Source organism: Gymnogyps californianus, chromosome Z (genome assembly GCF_018139145.2).
Source record: "Gymnogyps californianus isolate 813 chromosome Z, ASM1813914v2, whole genome shotgun sequence".
NCBI classification, from domain to species: domain Eukaryota; kingdom Metazoa; phylum Chordata; class Aves; order Accipitriformes; family Cathartidae; genus Gymnogyps; species Gymnogyps californianus.
The window spans coordinates 26,599,529-26,622,495 of record NC_059500.1 but is presented as its reverse complement, the minus strand read 5'-3'; the positions used below and the strand labels follow the sequence as shown (position 1 = coordinate 26,622,495).

Here is a 22,967-nt window from a genome sequence, read left to right as displayed (position 1 = left end):
CCCTCCCGCCTGAGAGAGAGGGTTTTGCAGAGCGTTTCCCTCACTTGCCACAGCTTGCGACCCCGCGACCGCAGCCTTTTCGCTCCCGGCACAAAGGGACTTCGCCCCCCCGGGACTGACAGCACGTGGACCCACCGGCTCCTTCCCGCAAGGCGCGGCGACAGCGACCGCAGCCAGCCCTAAACGCACCGGGGTGCCCCGACCTACAGGCGGGGATCCCCGCTCACCCCACCGACCCACTCGCGGGGAAAGCACTCGCTTTCCAGGAGGAGCCGCGACTCTCCCCGGCCGTCTGAGCCAGGACCGGCGGCCAGGCGGGGTCGGCGCCGCTCGGAGGGCAGGCAGACCGACGAGCCCGCCCGCACCGCGAGGGGACGGGGCGGTTTGTTCCCTCCTCCCTGGGCTCGCACCGCTCGGACCCCGCCAGGCTGATGCCGAGACCCTTCCCGCGTCCTCTCGCCGCGTCGTCGGACCGGGAGCGCCTCGCCCCGCCGCGCCTCGCCCCGCCCGCGCCGCGCCGCGCCGCGCCGCGCCGAGCCGAGCCGCCGCGGGAACGGGCAGCGCCCCCCACGCCCTCCTCCGGAGAAATGCGCAGGCAGACGTGAGAGGCGCCTCGTCCCCCGCGCCGGGCGGGGCGGGGCGGGGCCGCGGCCGGGGGGCGGGGCGTCGGGGGCGGGCGGTCCCGCAGGGGGCGGGGCCGGCGCGGCGGCAGGAAGGGGGGTCGCGGCGACGGCGCGCGGCAGCCCCCGGTGTCGCCGCCGCCGCCGCCAGCAGAGCTGAGGCAGCTCGGCCGGGAGTCGGCGGCGTGGCTTGGCTTGGCTTCCTCCCGTGAGTTTCATGTGCTTCTCGTCAGCCCGGGCGCGGGGGCTGCGGGGGAGGAGAAGGAGGAGGAGGAGGAGCGAGTTGGAGTTGCGGTGATTTGCCCCGGCCCCGCGGCGGGGGCCTGTCCGGGTCCCGGTCCCGGTGCCTTCTCCGAGTGGAGGGGCCCGTGCCCCGGTCGGCGGCTGGATGCTCGCCTCCCCCGTCTGCGCTGCCCCTTCCCAGGCGCACGTGCCGCCGCGCCGCTCTCCGCCGGGCGGGCCGCGTTGCCCGAGGCGCGGCGCCTCCCCGCGGGTGCCTGAGGGAGGGCTGCCGGCCGCGGCGCGGGGGAAACTGCCCGGGGGTCGCTGCAAGGCCGCCGGGGGCTGCGGCTGTCTGGCTGCTGGGTCCGGCTCTCCCCCGGCGGGCTGCGGACTGCGGCGGCTGTGGGGCTGCGGCGCGGGGGTGACGGGGGGAGCCCCGTCCTGCCTGCCTCGGCCCGGGGGCGGTGGCGGAGCTCTGCCGCCGCCTGACGGGGTGCGCGCGTCGAGGTCTCTCTCGGAGCCCTCCCTCCGCCCGCCGGGGCTTTGCGTCCCGTGTAAGGGAGATGGGAGGGACGGGATTTCCCGGGGGGGCGGCGGCGCGGCCGGGGCGCGGCGCGCTCCCCTCCCGCCAAAGTTCCCTGCGGTGCCCGGTGCCGTCAGCCCTCGCACCGCCGGCGCGGCGGGGGGAAAGCGCGGCCGGCTCCGGGCCGGGCTGGGGGGAGTGGGGCGGCCGTCCCGGGGGCCGGTTCCTCCCGCTTGTCATGGGGTCCGGCTTAAAGGGACAGCGGCAGCTCGGGAGCGGTGCGCCTGGGAGGAATCTCGGCCGCCTGCTGCGGTGATGGGGAAGATGGCTGAACGCGGGAGAGCCAGAGCCCCTTCGGACTTTGGCGCTGTTTGTTGAGGCTGTCATTTTTTCACCTCTAGATGTCCAGCCATGGAAAGCAGTCAAGTGTTGACATTTTGTTAGTCTTGACTTCTGGCTGTTTTGAGCTGTGGTGGTATGGTTCCTATTAGTCCTTGGGAGTGGCTTGTTTTTTTTTTTTTTTAAGCCTCCACTGCTCATTCTGCTAATTATTTAAAAAAACTCCCACATTAGATCTTATGCATTAGTTTTGAAAGATGTGTGTTTTATGTGTCAGTCTCTCACAATTTTGATTTGCACATGTTTTTGAACATACCAGATAACTGTTCACGTGCCAGCGCATGGCTGTGCTGTGAGAATTGGTGTATGAACGGGTGGGTCCCCTTCTGGACCGGTGGAACCACTGTCAGTTCTCAGACTGTCTTGTGGACCACCAACACAGAGGAGCGGTGTTGACAAGTTGCTGTGTTTTACCACAGACTGTTTTCAGATTGCCTACTGTAGGCTTGCAGATGAGCGTTCTTACCGGCTCCAATAAAAAAGAGAAATCACTGGCATTAATTAGAATTTTTAAGCTGCTTATTAAAGATTGTTTGTTTGGTGTGGAAATGAAAGCCTTCTTATAAGAAGACAGTCATTTTCATATCTCAGGTCTGTTCATGATATGTCACTTGATATGAATAAGGCCTTTTGTTTCCTTTTTGATTTGGGGTACTCCTTCTGTGTCTTTACAGGTGTTCCAGTGTTAAAAGCATCAGTAATAAATCTAGCTTTCAGAAAATTGCCGTTCAATTCCAAAATCTTAACCTAACTTAATTTTTTTAGATGATTTATATGTTAGACTCTTGTTTATATTTCTGTTTTGTGCTGTAGATCTGAAATCAGGAGATAGTTTTTAAAAATAATTTTACTGAAAGATTGATGCATGTTTGCCAACTAGTGCTTGGCAGAAAAAATGGAAAGCAGGTTGATTTCAATCCTCACGTACTCAGCTAGTTTCTTTGATGTGGTGATCCCATCACTGGTGCAGGTGAAAATAGGAGATCTAGGAGGTAAGAGCTACAAGTAGTCAAAAGCAGATACAGAACACACAGCCCTTCCTTTGACAAATGGAGGCAGAGGTCTGCACAAGCATGTGTGCAAGCAGGCTCAAAATAATCTCAGAGGTCTGATCCAAAATACAAACCCACCATTTCGTTGCTTTATCTGCTTCCTTGTCAAGTGAGATAACCTCCACGCTTCTGAGTGTCAAATACAAGAAGATACGATTGAATCTTCTCTTCTGGAAGTTATTTCCCTGCATGTGCCTGATACCACAAAGCGTTCAGTTTGAGTGGAGTTTTCTTCTTGATTCTTTACATATGAATCCTAAGGAACTGTGGTGTAAAATGCGTACATATTGAAGACAAACTTATTCTCAGCATATTGCTTCCATTTTACATGTAGTCATGGCTCAAAGGGAGCCAAGAGGTTGGGATTTGTTCTGCAGACCTCATTTTACAATTTGACAGAAGTATCCGTGTTGCATACTCAAGAACAATGGAATGAAATCTATATTTAAAAGTAATTTTATAACTTGCCAGTTTTCCATTTAACACTTAATTGAATCTGAGCATTACTGGTGGTATTTGAGATGAATAAATCTCCTGGGATGCTTACATGTATAATAGTACTATCCAAAGTTACAGCTATTAGTACAAACAAAGATTTGAAAAGTATCGCAAATCAAGGCAAATAAGCTAGAAAAATTATTTCTGGTTTATACCTGAAAGCAATTTGTAACAATTAGGATTAAACACTTTATGGAGTAGGTTATACCGTATCTGTCATATTCTGTATGGTAGGTTATACCATATTAGTCTCCTTGTATCTTGAGAACGGTATCTGGTGCTGGCTGCTCTGAGCAAATTGTTGCTAGAATGGTTTACCAGTCTGGTCTAGAATGACAGTTTGTATAGTCAAAGTATTCCGAATAATTTTCTTAAAAAATCTCTAGTTGAGGCATCGTAGTTCAGTCTAATGTTAAGTGACAGAAAGAAACATTGCACATTCTCTAACTAGTGAGCCTAGTTGAACTTCTGGTTTTTCATGCTGCAGAACTTGGATCAATCAAATAAATACAAGGTGTTTTCCCAAGGCACAACTAAGTATTTTGTGACTGCATAAAACTGTAGTTTGGAAGGAGATGGAACTATTGAGACATTTAATATTTGTAGGCTAGTGCATGGTAGCTTTCCTTTTCCCTCCCTCCCCCCCCCTTTTTCCCTCCCCCCCCCCCCTTTTTCATTGCATAGAGACTCTCTTTTTCATTTCTATGTGAGAATGCAAATGAAATGTAAAACTAGCCTCTAAAAGGATACATGCAGATTATATGTGAAGAGATGACAAAAGAAAGCAAGCTTTTCTGATTTAGTTAATAGAAACAAGCTGCCTGACATCCATCTAAGGAAGATGCTTAGCAGTCATTAGCTGGAAGAGCTCTGTTGTAACAGCACTCCATGCACTGTGAGCACTTTCTATACTTTTTACAGTAAGGGGTTTTCTCAGTCTCCCTCCACCCATCAATGTATTACATTATGGTTAATGAAAATACTCTATGAGAGGAATCCACCATTTTACACAAAGAAAAAAAGTGTATTTTGCTGAAACTGAAAGACAATAAATGATAACCTAGTCTGTTCCTGCTGCAGTGATGAACTTCCTACATTTTATGCAACAGATGTCACTTGGCAAATGGTCTATTTTAAGATATCATGGGTCTGCAACAGCCAAACAGGATGTGTAACCAGATGAAGTGAAAGAGTTTGAAGTGCAGCAGCTGAGAATGGATCAGTGGATAGAAGGAAACATTGACTTTTATTTTGAACAAAACCAATTTCAGTAACTCATATTTGTTACCTCGTGGATTTCTTTCGTCCTTTCATACTCACGCTTTTGCAGTCCTACATTTATGAAGACCAGGACAGATGGGTATCCCATCAGTCTGGCCAGGATTACTTGCAGTGACAAGGGGAGCAAGGGATGCTGGGTATCATCCTCATTGTGTCTTTTGGGTTATTCTTGACTGGTAATGATGTTGCATGATCTTTGCTGCATTTATGTTCCCTTTTGACAAAGAATACCGAGGGCAATGCTGAGTTATATCGTGTATTTGTGGTTCCATGTACGTGGTACAGTCTGACACTCCACCAGTACCTGCCAGTTCCTTTCTGTTATCAATATTCTTTCTTGGATTTTATGACTCCACTTGGTCTCTTTATTTGCAGCAGGTGTGCCATTCTTCTTACTCCTGCTCTGCTGTTTTAATCTGTGCTGTTGTATATTCGAGGACCTGGTGTACTAATACAATATTTACGATATAAATCTCTACAAAAGAAGGGTATATCTCAAAAGTTTATAGTCTGTTTTAAAATCATCTATCTCTGTCATGATCCCTAGTGTGTAGGGTTAATCAAGGCTTAAATAACTTAAAAAAAAATTTTTTTGTTTCTGACACTCCCATTGGATGTTGCAAGTGGCCTACTAGTTTTCAGAGTCTTCTATGTTACTGTATGCCTCAGGTCTTTTATACTTAGCAACAAAAAGGGATTATTGGTCTTTCATACTTGGGAACAAAAAGGGATTATTGGTCTTTCATACTTGGGAACAAAAAGGGATTATGAAGAAATGTTTACATTGAACTTCAGATTTGTGAAACCTTTCTCTCCCCCCCCCGGACTGGATTAACCCTAGAGGATCACTATAAAACTATAGAAGATTTGTTTTGCTTTTATACCTTCCACCCAAGTATGCAAATGAGTTTTTTATTTTTATTAGCTGTACATTTGCTTTCTGTTGCAGACCTGTAAATAATGTCTTTCAATCTGTATGATAAAACAGTTGTTCATGTTAGGATATGCTGTGGATCATCCTTTTTTTTCTGGCTTGTTTCAAAAAGGTCCATTTAATTTCCAGCCTAAATTATTCATGGCCTTCACATACTCATTTATTCTTGTTTAGTATCATTCAGTAGCTTAGTTCTTAGTTCTTTCCCTGTGATTGGTATATACTTTGGTTTATTTATAGAGAGCAATCATGTTTACTTTTAGACTTTATGTTGCTAGGCTGAACAATCCAGGCTGTCTCTGTCTCATTACATACTGGGAAAATTAACAGCTTGTAGAATTCAGCATGGAGAAGAGAAGGCTGAGAGGTGACCTCATCACAGTCTACAACTTCCTCAAGGGGCGCAGTGGAGGGGGAGGTGCTGATCTCCTCTCTTAGGTGACCAGCGATAGGACACGAGGAAATGGAATGAAGCTGTGTCACGGGAAGTTCAGACTGGACGTTAGGAAAAGGCTTTTTAGTGAGAGGGTGGTCAGTCACTGGAACAGGTTCCCTGGGGAAGTGGTCACGGCACCAAGCCTGTCAGAGTTCAAGGAATGTCTGAACGACACTCTTAGTCATATGGTTTAGTTTTAGGCAGTCCTGTGAGGAGCAGGGAGTTGGACTTGATGATCCTTATGGGTCCCTTCCAACTCGAGATATTCTATGGTTCTACGATTCCAGTAGCCCTTTCTCCTACTGCCTACAGTTTGAACACATCTTTCTTGTACATGGTGATTGGGACTGTACTTGGATGTTGCCCATGAAGACAGTGACACTAGTATAAGCAGCTCTGTAACGGAGAGAAGTTGAAATTACTAAGTAGCCCTTAAAATTGCTTTTTATTGTTGCTGTTTGTTATTTTGACTATATCATAGTAGCTGTGATCATGTAATCACCTGATACATCTGTTCTTTCCAGCTGATGAACTGGTAGCTAAGAGCAGATAGTCCCAAAGTGTTTGACTTAAACGCAGAAATTAAAAATATAGATACTTTTGTTGTTTTGATTCTCAAAATTACCCATTTCTTTATGGCACTCTGATCTTCCTGTGAATGAACGGTACCACTTCAGCAGATTCTCTTGGTTCTGTCCTGTATTTTGTGCCAGTTTCCTTTATGCAAATACTACAGCTATATTTTTGAAACACTCTTAGTTAATGAAACTCTATCACTTCACTCTTGTTTCAATGCTGGTTACGGTTGTCTTTGTTTAACCACTCATACTGATTTTTTTTTTTTTTACATTTTCTAATCCAATTTCTTCGCATTTAATAATTTTCCATGTTGTAGTATGGGTGAAAATATACCAAATTCCCCTCCTCCACCCCAGACGAGCTCTAATGCATTTTCTTTTGTCTGGGGGAAGGATCTTCAATTTCAACAATGAAAGATGGTATAATCTGCCAAGATAACGTAAGTAAATTCATATTTAATTTCTTCTGCCACTCCATTTTTCATTTCCCTGTCTCTAATTATTCTTTACTTCAGAATCTGTTCCATTTCCCCTTCTCTTTGATTCTGTTTTATTAAAAGCACCTGCTGTGAAACTAAAATGAATTCATGTACAGGTGCGTAGATGTTAAGTAGAAGTAGCTCCAAGGTACATTTCTAAACTACAGGATGATGGTCAGCCTTGTACACTTAAAAAGACTGTCTGATACTTCCCACAATAACTTTCTGAGGTCTGTAGCTTATAACGTTGACAAATTATTAAGTGTTGGTGGTGAAGTCTTCCATGTCAGGGTTGAGGTGTTGCTTTGCTGTGAAGAGAATAGAGGACCGAGAAGCTGAGATTAGAAGAGAACTTGAGGAGTAGTAGGTGAACGGAGGAGAAGAGGAGGAGTTGAGATGAAGGTAAGTCCGTTGAAGGAAGCCAGTGTGCAGAGAAATGTGGCATCTGTGGATACTGTTGGGACTGTGACCGAATGGGGATGTACAACCAGGAGAGGGAGGAATCTTGTGAAGTCTGGGGATGGGCTGACAAGGATGTGGATCAGGTGAGGAATTGGAAAACTGGAACAGGAGAAGGGCTTATATGCACCATTGACCAAAAAACTGAAGTGAAGGACTGGAAGATTGAAGATTAGGCTAACCTGAAGTGAGGTAGAAGAGAGAAGGAGACAGGAAAGAGAAACTGGAATAGGTCATACATCTAACCTGTGTTGCAGCAAATGTGTTACTTCTCATGTCTGTGTTAACAGGTATTTAAAAGATTACATAAATAATTATTGAGTACAGTCAGATGCTTTGTTCTGTGAGGTTCATTAATAAGCATTCATAATCCAGCATCGGTGATACACAGTTACACTTACCTTCTTCATCCACATCTTTCCTGGAAGCCATAGCCTTTTCTTTTAGAAGCAGATACCTGTCTGTCATCTATGATTCCTCCCTGTACCCCTTCCCAGTTGAGTCAGCTCTGTGTGAAACTACACCTTTACATCTGTTCAGGTACTGAAGTTGGTTGGAGTCCAGTGTTTTGTCCACAACAACAGTGCTTATTGCTTGGGGACTGTTTTTGATTCTAGAGTGCCAGTGATGATTTTGTTTTACAAGTCAGCTTCCTTTAATAGAGTTCTTTTCTCCTTGAACCTCCTTGTTCGTGGGCCCTAAAGCTGGATATTTTCAGGAGTGGAGAAAAGGAAATTGAAAACTGATCAAGTCAGCCTTGCATGCTTACAGCAGCCCATTTAAAGAGGAAGAAAAAAAAACTGTGAAAGTTAGCATTTGTTTTAAATCAGCAGTGCTCTGTTGCAGACTTCTATGCTATATTCTTCAGTTTTCCATGGATTATTTATATTCAGACTGGTTAAATTCAGTTGATTTTAATTCCTTTTGCAAGCATGTTTTACCCTGAACTCAAGTTAAGGAGCTGGATTGCATGGTACTAAGAATCCCAATCTCATTATGGAAGAGATTAAGAATTTCTGGTGGATTTTAATGCATCTTTTTTTATCCTGACTTAAAATAGCTTTTGCTTTCTGCTTGTTTACTGATGTTTGTATTGAAACAGTGTTAATGTATTTTGATCACAAAATTATTAATTTTTTAAGTACGTTAATTTAGTGTAGTCCTTTCAGAAGAACTTTATATGATACCTAATTTTAGAGAACCTAGCTATTCCTATAAAAGCTATTCCTGTATAACAGAGCTTTTATTGCATGTGACAGTTGTGAGAATGTTAATTCAACAGTGATTTCTAGTTTTGTTTCTTTTTGACAGCAAAAATGTGCTTACTAATCCTTTTTTCTTTTTTTTTTTTTTCCTTTGACTGTCTCACTCTGCTTTCTCCCTGTGACATTAATATAGAATCAGAGGATGATTGAGGTGGGAAGGAGCCTTTGGAGATCAAGTAGTATAACCTCATCCCCTAGTTAAGCAGGGTCAGCTAGATCAGGTTGCCCAGGAATGTGTTTAGTCAGGTTTTGAGTACCTCTATGGATGGAGACTCCACAGCTTCTCTGGGCAGCCTTTTCCCATGTTTGACCACTCTCATGATAAGCAAGTGTTTTCTTTTGCAGACAGAATTTCTTGTGATTCCATTTACGCCCATTGCCTCTTGTCTTGTCAGTGGGCACTGCTGGGAAAAATCTAGCACTCCCTTCTTTGCTTTCACCCCACACCGATCAATCTGATATTTGTATATCTTGGTAAGGTTCCACCCCTTCCCCAGCAAGCCTCCTCCTCTTCAGGCTATAAACGATCCCACCTCTTATCACACGGCAGATGCTCTAGTTCCTCAGTCATCTTTGTAGCCCTTTTCTGGACTTGCACCACTATGTCCGTGTCTCTCTTGCACTGCATTGCCCAGAACTGGACACAGCACTCCAGGTGTGGCCTCACCAGTACTGACTGGAAGCCGAGGAAATCACCTCTCTCAGGCTGCTGGTGCTGCTATTCCTCAGGCGGCCCAGGATGCCCCTGGCTGCCTTTGCCATGAGTGCACATTGCTGGCTCCTGTTCACCTTGTCCACCAGGGCCTTTACTGCAAAACTACTTTCCAGCTGGTCAGCCCCCAGCCTGTACTAGTGCATGGGATTATCCCTTCCTAGATGCAGAACTTTGCGTTTCCCTTGGTTGAACTTCGTGAGGTTTGTGTCAACCCCTTTCTCCAGCCTGTTGAGGTCCCTCTGGATGGCCACATGACCCTCTGGTGTATTGACCACTCCTCCCAGTTTGGTGTCATCCGCAAACTTGCTGAGGGTGGACTCTGCCCCACCATCCAGATCATTAAAAAAGATGTTGAACAGGACCGGAGCCAGTATTCACTTCTGGGATACGCTGCTAGTGATTGGCCTCCAGCTGGACTTTGTGCCACTGATCGCTACAGCCCTTTGAGCCTGGCAGTTCAGCCAGTCCACCTAACCATCTGTTTTTCTAGGCCATGTTTCACCATTTTCTCTGTGAGGATGTTACGAGAGACTGTGTAAAATACACATACTTGAGTGACTAAGTTGGTTTATTTAAAATAGCAGTTCTCCAAACTGATGTGTTAAATGGCTATTGTGTAGATTCGCAGAGAAGGAGAAAGCTTATTTGGGGATTCTGAGTCCACCAACTGCTCCATCGTAAGGGTCCGACTCTAGCAATGGCTTGAGGTTGTTTTTGCTGACAGTAGCTTTGCAGGCCTTAAAATGTGTTTCTTTAGGATGGGATCTCAAAATTTAAAGTGGCCTTAAATTGTTAGTTAGTACGACGAAGTGATATATGTGAAAATACCTTCTAATTCCTATGAGAACTTACCCATATAATTTACTCAGGAAGGACAGTTATCTTTCATGACTTTTCCATGAGTTGCAAGCTGTGATGGTAGCGGCAGTGAGTTGTTATGGTCTTTCTTTTGTGGAATGGACCTTAATAACTATCATGCCAAAGATGTTTTAACATTGTAGTTTGTATGAAAGAAAGATAGTAACTCTTACTGATGAGAATAATTTGTATTTCTCTCTGTAAGAGGTCAGTCTTACATAGCAGTGTTTATAAAGCAATCTCTACAAGGCTCATCAAGGCATGTGGGTCTTCCCACACACACCCATTTCCAAGGCTCCCTTTCCTGGCATCCTCGGATGTTGACCAGCACAGACGTCTCTTAAAAATCGGCCTTTTAGTTCCCACCAGAGTGTCCATTGTCCCCCAAAATACGGCGGGCAGGCGGGACTTTGAGCATCGCTGTAACTTACCGGTTGCCGACAGATGTCGCTGTGGGCTAGTGCAATGCTGAGACTTCCTGGGGAGGATACGCGTGTCCGTTTTCTGCAAAACAGATGGAAAGCACAACTTTTTACGAAATACATGTTGCAGAACATATTAAGGAGTATCGGCTGAGTGTTCTGAAATTAAGAACATAATCCTCAGCACCTGGGCCAGTATCTTGGCAGGGATCGCTATAAACAAGATTGTCCATCCAGTGCCAAGATACAGCCCTCTTCGGTTTCAGACAGGAACCTGGTGCGCATTGCTGTATGGTGATGGCCTAACAATAGTTTGTAAGTGGTGTAACCTTGGACTCCCACCCTGCTATTCAGATTTATTAATGCTCGTGCCAGCACTGTTGGCCAGTTCCACCAAAGTGTGGGTGGATGGGTGGAAGAATTCACAATTGTTTTTTTCGTAAGGCATTAGTACACTTTACTAAACTGGCTCCACAAGGTTGATGGGATATATGATAAACCCCTGCTACCTGGTTTTCACCAGCCCACTGCTGGACCATTTGTCCTGAAAATGACAACCATTGTCTGATTTAATACAAGTAGGAGTACCTAACCATTGGCTTAGAAAGTGAAGGCCTTTCATAGTGGCCTTCTGATTGGCATGGGAAGTAGACAGTACAGCCAGGTGGCTGTACATATATCTGCCATTGCCAGTATGTATTGCAAACTCTGGCCTGTTGGAAGTGGCCCAATGTAATGTCTGTCAGGTGTGGCCTGGGGCCACCCAGTGCTCTCTGTCTTTTGATAGGCCTGTTGTGGCAGTTTTCTTGTTTCTGTTAATTTGCAGATCTGGTATTCTTGAAAAGCATTTTGAATGGCCTCTCTTGAGCAAGAAATGCCTCTATTTTGTTCCCATTTGTAGGTAGCAACTGTCCCTGAATGACCTGACTTCTTATGAGCCCACTTGGCTTACGCTTCCTCATTGGGGGATATTGCAGAAATATGTACCTTAGCTAACTGGTTAGCAAAAGCATTGTGTTCCTACTCCAGCTCACCATGATGTGAAGTGTAGGCATCTACATGTCTTACCCAGAGAGCCGTGGTTTTGCACTTGCTCCCTAGTGTTTACCAAATCCTACCACCAAAGAGGTTTACTGTGTATCATTCAGTCACCTGCTTGTCATTTACTAGGCCACAGTGTGAGACCTTTATATACCGCCCAAGAGTCAGTATAAAGATTTCTAAAGCTGATGGTTCTTCCAGCACCAGCCATCAATTCGACGTACTGGCTACTCCCCGCTTCCCTTGATAGGTTAGGAAGGTTTGCCCAGCCGTTTCAAAGGCTGCTGCTTTCCATTGCAGTTTTTCTTTCACATATCTTGCTGACCCATCAGTGAACCATACATTCTGCTCTTGGGTTAATTGCTCATACGGTGAGGCCTGCTGTGCCCAAGCTGGAGGCAGACCAGGTGGTGGAGGCACAGTGTCATTACCCAGGCCAATTTGTGCTGCTTTCTCCTGTAAGGCACTTACATCTCCCAGCCCAAACAAAGTAAGCATAGAAGTGCGCCATTTCCATTTCACAATGCTAGTCTGTTGCACCTTCCCGATTTACTGACTGGAGTCATTTGACAGTACCCACTGTAAAATTGGGAGCCCTGCTGTCAGTAACCTTGGCTTCTTGGGTGATTCTTTCTGTTTCAGCTAGGCCTGAATAAGCAGCCCAAAGCTATTGTAGTTTTGCGCTGATGGGGGCAACCTCTGAGACCAAAAGCCCAACAGTATATGCCACCTATCCCCTTGCTGCCAGAGGCTCCAATAAGCCACGTCCTCATCTGATACTAGGGCTTCGAACTCGAAAGGCTTATTGGCTTGTTTTTAGCCTAAACTACTGCATGGGAAACTGCTTTGCTTGTTCAAAGGCGGCTCTTACCTTTTCTTCTGGAAAGAACTGCCCTTTTTTTTTCTTACTATATTATATAATGATCTTGATATCTGGGCCAAATATGGTATAAATTGTTTCTGAAACCCGGAAAGACCAGTAATCTTGTTTCTACTTTGCTCTGCATTTCTGCCATATAAAGTATGGTTTGTTTAGCTGATTCGGGCATCATTCTGCAAAGTCCCTGCCAAATTATCCTTCCAAATTTTACTTACGTGGCAGCTCTTTGAATTTGCTTGGGGCTAATTTCCCAACCATGATTTTGCATTGTCTCAGTAACGTTACTCAGTGCTTCTCCCACTTCTTGTTCAATGGGACCAGCAGTTCCCCCAGCGATACGGGTAACATCATCTGCATAGCTGTGCAATTTACAGTGTGGGGAAGTATTGAAATCTTCCAAACACTGGGCTACCAGCCCATGGCAAATCATGGGCTGTGTGGATACCTCTGGGGCAGTACTGTGAAAGTGTGCTGCTGACCCCAGAACCAGCGTGCAGATTGCTCCTGTTGTGCAGATTGCATTAGCAGCTGGAATGCTGAAGAAAGCCTTCGCTGGATCCCACGCAGCATGCCACAGCTTCAGATACAGCTTGCTGAGGAGAGTGATCACACTCAGCTGCAGTGCCCGATGTCGGGCAGCCTTGTTCAGTGATCATTAACCAGCTGTCGTTCTCTGGGAGCTCTCAGGCATTTTCACTGTCCAGATGGGGCTGTTGAAGAGGGGAATGGGCTCTCTGAATAACTGCAGCCTCTAATAGCTGTAATCATCTGGGTGATCTCTATGTAGCCTCTGGGCAGCCTGTACTGTTTAGATGCAGCCAGTTTTAAGGGAGGCTCCAAATTAGCAGGAACTGTAACCACTTTTCCCACACTCATAGTATGAACTCCAAAAGAATATTTGCCCCCTGTTGTCATGAAAGTTTTGCCTGCCAACAAGTCATGCCCAGTGATGTATTCATGTACTTTAGCTACCTGCACTTTTGCCACAAAAGGCAGGTAGGAACCCATTTGTAATAGCAAAGAGATTTAACAAGCAGGTTCCGCTACCTCCCTCCCTCCCTCCCTTCCACCCCCCCCCCAATTAATTTTAATCAGTGTATTTTTCAGATATAGGGATGGGTCCCTGTGAATTACAGTGACCTCAGACCTGTAACCATTAGAGCCATAACCTGCTGATGGTTATGACTGCTCCAGTGTACTGTCAATGGAATATAAGGTTTGTTACCTCCCTGTGGGACCCTAACCACCCATTGCACCTTGCAGAGGGAAGATCCGAATCTGGTCAATTGATACGGGTTTTGTATGTGAGCCACCAGATTGGGGTAATTAATTGGTCCTGGTGTACTCTCCCTTTCCCTGCTGAATGGGGGAGCAGAGGGTGTAATCAGTTTATCCACTGTCCTGATTTCTTGTTGTCGTCTATTTTTTCCTTTCACTTGTTTATATTTTTCCCATAACTAGACGGTGGTTTTCTATCAGTTCTGTCTTTTGGGACTCTGGACTGGAGTAGAACTAAAACTATCTCCTTTTGGGTAACTTTTTTCTGTTGCAGAGGATATATCCACAGAGTGTACACAATACATCATCTGCTGACAGGCAGGAGGGTTGTCTCTTTCATGATGCCCACCAGTACGCAGCACAGGCCAGCACAGGGCACTCCAGCAGATTCCCTTGCAGCAGCTGCCCATACTGACAAAGGGGCTTCCCAAGCCTTAAGTACAAGGCCTGATAGAGCAGATGTGGCTTGCCCAAGATCACTAACTCCTCAAATGTAATGTCTTCCACAGGGCTACCAATACACCTCATGGTTTGTTGAATTTGAAATGCTTGGGCCAGAGTTTAAAGAGGAGATAGTGAACAGAACGTTTCAGAGCAGGCTTTTTTTTAGTATAAAAAAAGAGGTCTTTTTCAGGCTCATAGTCATATCACTTTTGAAAGCAGAAGTGCACATAATGAGTATTTGTACACTGACGTTGTATGGTGATAAAGCTGAGACTATATCTGACTCGAAACAAAATCAGTAATGACCAGATATGATGAAAAAGAGCATGTTGCAGTGAAACTTTCTCACCTTTCTTTCTGAAAAGAGTTGATCAAACAAAAGGACGCTGTATTTGTCTTCCTCAGTTTTGAACCATGTTCTGCTTCTATCCTGAAAAGTTTGATACCGGCTTTTTTGCCCCATGGGATATAGAATGCTCATTGCTTCTTTTTAACTGCTTTTATCTAATGTGATCTGTTTCATCTTCAGAAGAAATTGAATTGAACAAAGTGAATTAGCTACCAAATCTTCTTCTGTTTTGCTTGTAGCAAAGAAAAAAAAAAATATTCAGAGCTGCATTTAGAGACCCATTACTATTCTTGTGTGCTCTTCGAAAGACATCTCTGATTTGGAGGTTGGTCTTCGAACAGTAGTCTCAGTGTCATGTGATACTTGGCCTTTTATTCCTAAGGATGTGTGAGGATAATACAGATAGATAATGCAATACTACATTATCTATATTATATCAATTCATGTACTGTTGCACTCATAATGCATACCAGTGGAAATTGTGGGCATGTGTTGCTGATCAATTCAGTTCTTCCACTTGCCTTAATTGGCTTTTGAATCTAATCAGACTGGAAGCAAAATTGCATACTTAGTTTGTTGGTTTGTTTTTTTTTTTTAAATAGGCATCAGAACTAGCAATGCGTTAAGGAATTGAGAATGGTTTTTGGCCACTTGCAAAAGTCAGATCAGCATGTTGGATATAATTCTACCATTGTGATAACCTTGTGGGTCTTGTTTGTGCATTGTAGTAATAATTCTTTTTGATACTGTGTTGTTTCTTTACCATCCTTTCGCCTGCTGATAAAGGTATTCCATAGTTAGCTAACATAGCAAGGAGTTATCTGTTCATTTGATTACTTGTGACTGTTTCTTGCAGTAGCTGCTGGTTCAGAAATGAATTGCAAGCATGATTTTGATTGATCAAAAGCAATCTATTTTGGAAAACTTGCTTTGAAGTGACGTAGCTTTCCTCAGATATCTGTGCTTAGTCTCAGACAACTGCTTGATCATGGGAGAGGATCTTTGATCTGTGGAAATGTTTGGTTCTTTGGTCTTCCCAAAGCTATACTCTGGCTTGTACTGAGGTTTGTCTTTATCCTATTCTTGCTGCTTGGGAGTAAACAATTAGCTTGTAGCACAAGTTCTTTCACTTTTTAGATAATAAAGCAGGGGAAAACTTGCTGGTATTCTCAGTGGATTCATTATGTGAATATTTTATTCTTACCATATTGTGTTTTGCAGCCTTGAGCTTCAGGAAGATGCCTAAACCATTAACTTTTATTTGTTACTTTTCTGTAAGAGTCTAAATACAAATAAATTTTCCTATGTAACTAATCTTTGGCTTTACTGGAAATATCCTCATACTTTAAAAGAGGATTTCTTTGCACTGCTGTCGATATAAGACTTGTTAGCTGTGCAACACTTAGAGATGAGCCCATAACTGCAGAGTGCACTGTAGTTGGGAGGTTTGGTGGCGTATTTTGAGCATGTATGTCATCAAGATTGTGTGAACTTTTTTTAACCTAACATGGGATTTAAATATTTATCAGGGCTTTAAAAGAAACACGTCCCATGAGAACTGTGTCACCCAGTCTGTAAGTTCTGTTTAAAATGTATTTTAATACAGTAGTTAAACTAAGTATTTGTGTAGAGTATGGATTATTTTTTTTTGTTTGCTGTAGTTGCCATTGCTAGCTAGCTTTCTTGTTGTTGTCGTCCTGTGTTGTCCCGTCCCCACCACACCCCCCAGTTTAATTTATTTTTGAAATGGCCTTGCTCTAGATCCAGAAACTGTGACTAGGTAGGAAATGGATCTAACAGACCTAGTATAACTCTGTCTCTTCAGGGAAGTCAGTTTTCATTACAAGTGCTTCCTTCATCACCGTCTCTGATACTTGAACTGTGTAAAATTAAAATTGGAAAAATACATTACTAGTGTAAGAACAGCGACTCTGGTGTTACATCTCAAAGATAAAGTGAAATAAAGCTTCAGCATAGGGTAGCAACATTAAGTAAGTGCTCTAAAGTTAACATTGGTGCTTAGACATCTTAGAAAATCTGCACTGAGGCTTTTACTGTTGCCACGTCACACTCCCCATGGAGAGCTGGAAGTATTGTTTTTGCATGAGGAAAGTACCTCTAGGTGAGGTTAGCAGCCTTCTGTAGTATCTAGTGTTAGAGCCTAACAATGTGAATCAAAAGCAGCTGGCTTTGGGCAAGCATATTCCATTGATTTTATTAGTTTCGGGAGACCTTCCTCCTAGTGCTTCATAGCCTAACAAACACCTTTGCTTTTTTCAGGATCCTGCATGACAGTAAGGAGTAAAAGAATAAGGTGGTATCAAGAGGGTTTTAAAATGAGTTCACATTGGAAAATAAGCTTTAACAAAAAAAAATTACAAAAAAAAAAAGCTTCAGAAACTGCAAACTATGTATTTTTCTTATGAATACAGAAGTGTTGAAAATGGCTTGTATAAAATATTGCACATACAGTACTTTCCTAATGTCAAGCTGAAGTGTTTTCTGAAAATGACTTGCAAACAAGAAGGACTAATGATTTAATTAATCTCAAACTCAACTCTCTTTATTTGCATAAGTACAGTTTCCTGTCATCTTCAGGCAATTTTCTGTTTTTTCTGCTATAAATAGTGTTCTCATTATTTAGTTACTGTATTTGACCTCTTTTATTCAGATTCTGTTCTGACTATTCATTTAGTGGACACGTTTGTACTAAATACATTTGCAAAATAGACTATAAATTATTATCTTGTTATACGTAAGTGCTTTTTGAAGAATTTGTATTCACTGTGAAATACAATATGAAAGTTTCTCAAGGTTCATGTTTCTTGGGACGTTGGCAGTTTCAGCTATAAGATACCATCTGTAGTTACTAAGGTTTGTTGGTAATCTCGATGGACAAATATGTATGCCAGAAAAAGAGGTAACCATGGATTAAAGCCACCTTTGCCGTTGAAGTTCTTGATGCTGCCAAGATTTTCTGGACGCAAGTTAATGGACCCTTCTGGCTGTGGGCAGAGCTGCCTGCGACTCCTGCCTGTTATTTCCTGTCCCCGTGGCTCGAGATCCCCATCCTCCCTGTTCGCTTTTACCCAGGCTGATTTTTTCTCTATCTTGTTCTGTCTCTCTGTTTAGTCGGTCTCGATTTTTCATTTCTTCTATGAATCGACTTTCAATGTAGACCGTATTTTCCTCAAAGTTGTTCCCATTAATTTCTTTCTCCCTTGCTCTGGTCAGGCAGTCTCTGATTTGAAATTTGGGCATTTCTCCTCTGTTACAGTGGCGATGAAGTTGCGGGAGGGGGGAAATTAAGGGAGAGATACATAACGGGATCTGTAACCTGACCTTGTCTTGTCAAAACCTTTTATGCCTGGAGGGGCAGGAGTGCTATTTTGACGATACTGCCCACAAGTATGGGAATGTTAGAGCTGTTACGGTGGGTACTTGTAGTCATCTTGGTTTGTTTTATTTTTTTTCCACCAGTCCCATTTAGAACAATTGCTTGTTAACAAATACTATTACTGAATTTTGCCACATTTCTTTGCCACATTTCTGAGAGCTTTTTCTCTCCTGCTTCCCCCGCCTTTCATTTTTGGAGACTTGTAAAAAATAACTCTCAGCTTCATAGTTAAGTCTTCAAAATATTCATTCAAAACAGTTGTTTACCTATAATTGGCTTTTCTAAATTGGGCTGGTTTTGTGAAGTTTTTGTTGTTTCATATTTCTATTCAGTTTATAGTTCATTAGTTTTGTGCCCTCTTTTGAACTTGATTTACTTCTGTCATGCGGTATTTTAATTTAATACTGAGTACTTTTTTCCTTGAGCAACTGAGTTGGGGAAATCAATAAGGAGTTACTGCTTTATTGAAATTTAGGCCACTGTTGAAAACTTCTTTATTCAGGCTGACCTGAACTTTTGAATTTGTGTTCTTACTAGATGCTTTCAGGAGCAAATATTTCCAAAGAATGGAACATGTTTTCTAGTAATATGTAAGATTTATTCTGTCCGGTCAGTGCTAAGAAGCTGTATGTTCACAACAGAGCTCTGTCTCCCTATAGTTATTGTGGTTTTCAGTAGGCACTAAAGCTTTTCTTTGGATGATGTTCAGATCATGAAGATCTCCGTCTGTGTCTTATTTCATCGTCTTTCATCCCTGTCAAGACAACTTGATCTACATACAACCACAGTAGTTTGCTTAGGAAAAGTTTTTGAGTTACAGTGTATATGTGTATATATTAATTGAATATATAATCTCTTTTTGATTATAATAGCATATATTCAGTTATTAGTAATGAGTTGACACTTAGACCGTGTCCTTGAAATTGATCTTTGAGGTAGGATCTTTGCCAAGCATTACAATATCTGGTTATTAGTTTTATTTGAAGTTGAAGGGTGTTGGATTTTTTGTTTGTTTTTTAATGAATGGATAGTGGTTGTCAAGGGCAGAAATTATCACTTGCTGACGTTGTTCTGCACTGCAAGTTGAAATTTCACTTGGGGCTAGATTGGCATAGTCGCATCTAAAAGTGACTTGCTTTGTTTCACACCTTCATTACTACTTCAGTGAAATCAAAGTCTGAACAGTTGTGTCAGTCATTTACTGTACTGTGAGTATGGCTTGTTTCTTTAAAATCTATTGGAGTATGATGTGGGTTGACCTTGGCTGGCTGCCAGACGCTGACCTAGCTGCTCTCTCACTCCCCCTTGTCAACAGGACAGGGGGAGAAGGTAAGATGGAACAGTTTATGGGTCAAGATAAAGACTAGGAGTTCACTTGCCAATTATCATCACGGGCAAACAGACTCAACTTAAGGAAGATTAATCTAATTTATTGCCAATTAAAAATAGAGTAGGATGGGCTCTCCATGGGCTGCAGCTTCCTTCAGGGCGTCTCCACGTGCTCTGGCATGGGGTCCTCCACAGGCTGCAAGGCAGATATCTGCCCTGATGTAGGGCTCTCCAGGGGCAGGGGAATCTCTGCTCCAGTGCCTGAAGCACCTCGTCCTCTCCTTCACTGGCCTTGGTGTCTGCAGGGCTGTTCCTCACACTTTTTCCTCACTTCTCTCTCACACTCTGCTGTGCAGCGTTTTTGCCTTTCTTAAATGCTCTTCCCCAGAGGCACCACCACCTTGGCTGAGGGGCTCAGCTGTGCCCTGTGGTGGGTCCGTTGGAGCTGGCTGGAACTAGCTGTGTCTGGCATAGGGCAGCCCCTGTCTCTCCTCACAGAGGCCACCCCTGCAACCACCTCACTCACTGCCAGCACCTGGGCACATAAACCCATTAAGACTACCAATGAAAATTCAAAACTTGATGTTAAAAATAATATGGATAATCCATTTTGGGGACACTTGTTGTGCGTGTTGGTTTATATAGTCATATAGAATGAATTACGTAGAACTGGCTAAATGGTTCAGTGTTTCCTGATTGTGTTTGCACATACATCTCTTGCAGTTGAAAGTACCTGGTGAAGGGTAAAATAACTATTAGTTTTCTTTACAGAATCACAGAATAGTCAAGGTTGGTAGGGACCTCTGGAGGTCATCTTGTCCAGCCACCCTACTCAAGCAGGACCAAGTAGAGCAGGTTGCCCAGGACCGTGTCCAGATGGCTTTTGAAAATCTCCAAGGATGGAGGCTCCACAACTTCACTGGACAATTTGTGCCAGTGCCTGGTCACCCTCACAGGTGATTCCTTCAGTCCTTGAGCACCTCTCCCAGTCACCATGATTGATCAAAGATTATCAAGAGTGGCCTTGCAGTAACATCAGCCAGCTCCCTGAGCCCTCATGGGTGCATCCCATCAGGGCCCATGGACTTAGGTATGTCCAGTTGGTTTAAGTATTCCCTGACATGATCAAGGAATGTCTTCCTTGCTCTAGACTTTCCCTCTGGTGTCCTTGCCTGGGATGTGATAATGTGGTGATACTTAGTATGACATTTCCTCTCACTTTCTAACATAAAAAGAGGCCAAGAGATTGGTTCATTATTTGCCTCTATGTGGACATAAAGCATTTTATGTAGTAATTCAATGGGTTTTATTTATTTCAGTGGTGGTCATTGCTGCTGTTAGCAGTATCAGCTCCTGCTCTGGGTTAGCTTTCATCTAGTATGTGAGAGAGTACGGCTGCAGTCAGCTATCCACCTTGGAGCAGTCTTTTCTGTGTGTCAATCTACTGTTGATCTACAAGCAAAGAATACGCTTTTAATGAAAATGTGATATTTAGGCCAAGGCACATGCACTAGGCAGGTGGATGGGCAGTTACTTCAACCCCTGCAGCTCTTGTCGGCTGCATTTTTACACTGATAACTGAGTTGCTTCTCAGTTGCTTCTCTTGTCATGGTTTAACCCCAGCCAGCAACTAAGCACCATGCAGCCACTCACTCACTCCCCCCCACCCAGTGGGATGGGGGAGAGAATTGGAAAAAAAAAACCTTGTGGGCTGAGATAAAGACAGTTTAGTAGGCCAGAAAGGAAGGAAAATAATGATAATTATAATAATAATAATATGACAATAGTAATACTAAAAGAATTAGACTATACAAAGCAAGTGATGCACAATGCAGTTGCTCACCACTCACCAACCGATGCCCAGTTAGTTCCCAAGCTGCGATCAGCCCCTCCCAGCCAACTCCCCCAGTTTATATACTGGGCATGATGTCATATGGTATGGGGTAGCTCTTTGGCCAGTTTGGGTCAGCTGTCCTGGCTGTGTCCCCTCCCAGCTTCTTGGCCCCTCCAGCCTTCTTGCTGACTGGCCATGAGAAGCTGGAAAATCCTTGACTTACTATAAACACTACTTAGTAACAACTAAAACCATCAGTGTGTTATCAACATTATTTTCCTACTAAATCCAAAACACTGCACTATATCAGCTACTAGGAAGAAAATTAACTCTGTCCTAGCCGAAACCAGGACATGCCTGCTCTTCGATTTCAAACATGAGCTTTGTTTGTGTGTACTCGAAGAATGTCCTCTGAGCCCAATTAGAACAAATACTATTACAGTCAGGATTTTTGTCTTTGATTTAACATAGCTTCCTGAAAAGGGATGGTAGCACAGACTTTGTAAAGGAGCAAACTAGTTCTCATCTTAAAAGCAATTCTAGTATCTTGCATATCTGAATCTTCTAAGGCCATTTCCCTTGCTATTCATGAGCTGTCAGGTGTGGTTTTTTTTTTTTTTTTCCCTTGCTGTTAATCTTTGAGGTGACGGTAGCAGATCTTGAATGTACACAGTTATAACTTTCAATGAACTATACGCTAATTATTTCCTTCTTTAAAGGGAGGATTAGGGAAAACGAGATTGTTTCAGCTTAATCGCAGAATACCAGATCGGATTAGGTCTGGCATAGGCAATTTTCTGACTCTCATTAACTCATTTGCAAGCCACAGCTTTCTTTTAGAAGTGAAGCCTGTCATGTATCCACATTTAGAAAAATAACTTACTGATTCATAGTATAATGAAACTTCAACAGTTACGTAAAATACAAAGCAATCATGCTGCACTGTGAACACTAAGAATGGTACATCTCATAGGAGCATACTGTGGTGATACTTTGACATGAATTTTTCATTTGTATCAAATTCTAAGTCACTTTGTCATCTGTGAGGTCTTGTGAGCTGTGTCAAACTGTCCTTCCTTTCTCTGATTTTGCTAAAATTTTGATGCATATCTATCTCTCTAGTATTTCTTGAGGTTCATTTTGTAGACCAAGTACAGCAGCTGCATAGGAGGTACCCTATGGTTTTGGGCCTCCCTTAAGTGCTGTGTTGACATGGCAGCATCAGCTCTCAAATATAAATGCTGAAACTTTCTGGGGGTGAGATATTTGGGTGTTGATGTGGTGCATGCTGCTTGAAGGAATGCCTCAAGCATCCTCCTCCTTTTCATCATTGGGAGCTAATGAGAGCATGTTCTGTGAAGTTGTGTCTCTGCTTAGGCATTAGGGGAGGAGTTCATCAGTTACTGTTGTGTAGTGCTACCTGACAGTACTACTCTTCTCTAAAACAAAACCAAAATATTATTTACTCAATTAGATCTGCTAGCTCATGTTGTATGTTTAATTAGCTCATTGTTTTGCTTTCCAAGCAGTCTGTGATTCCCAATAATCTTGAGGAGTAGTAGAATCATATCTGTTGTTTATGGTTTTTGTTAGAGCTATTTGCTCTCTGTTAGTGAAACTCAAACTGATTGTTATAGGGAGTATTTTGGTTTTATTTAAACTGGTGTTAAGGGC

At 43.6% G+C, this 22,967-nt stretch overlaps 1 protein-coding gene across 1 annotated transcript in view; it reads left to right on the top strand.

Annotated features, from left to right (window-relative positions):
* The first annotated feature begins 786 nt into the window (after positions 1-786).
* Positions 787-22,967, top strand: part of PAM (peptidylglycine alpha-amidating monooxygenase) — a 150,511-nt gene continuing 128,330 nt past the window's right edge. The window contains 1 exon segment of the mRNA XM_050912673.1: positions 787-828. The gene's annotated coding sequence lies outside the window, so the exon portion shown is untranslated.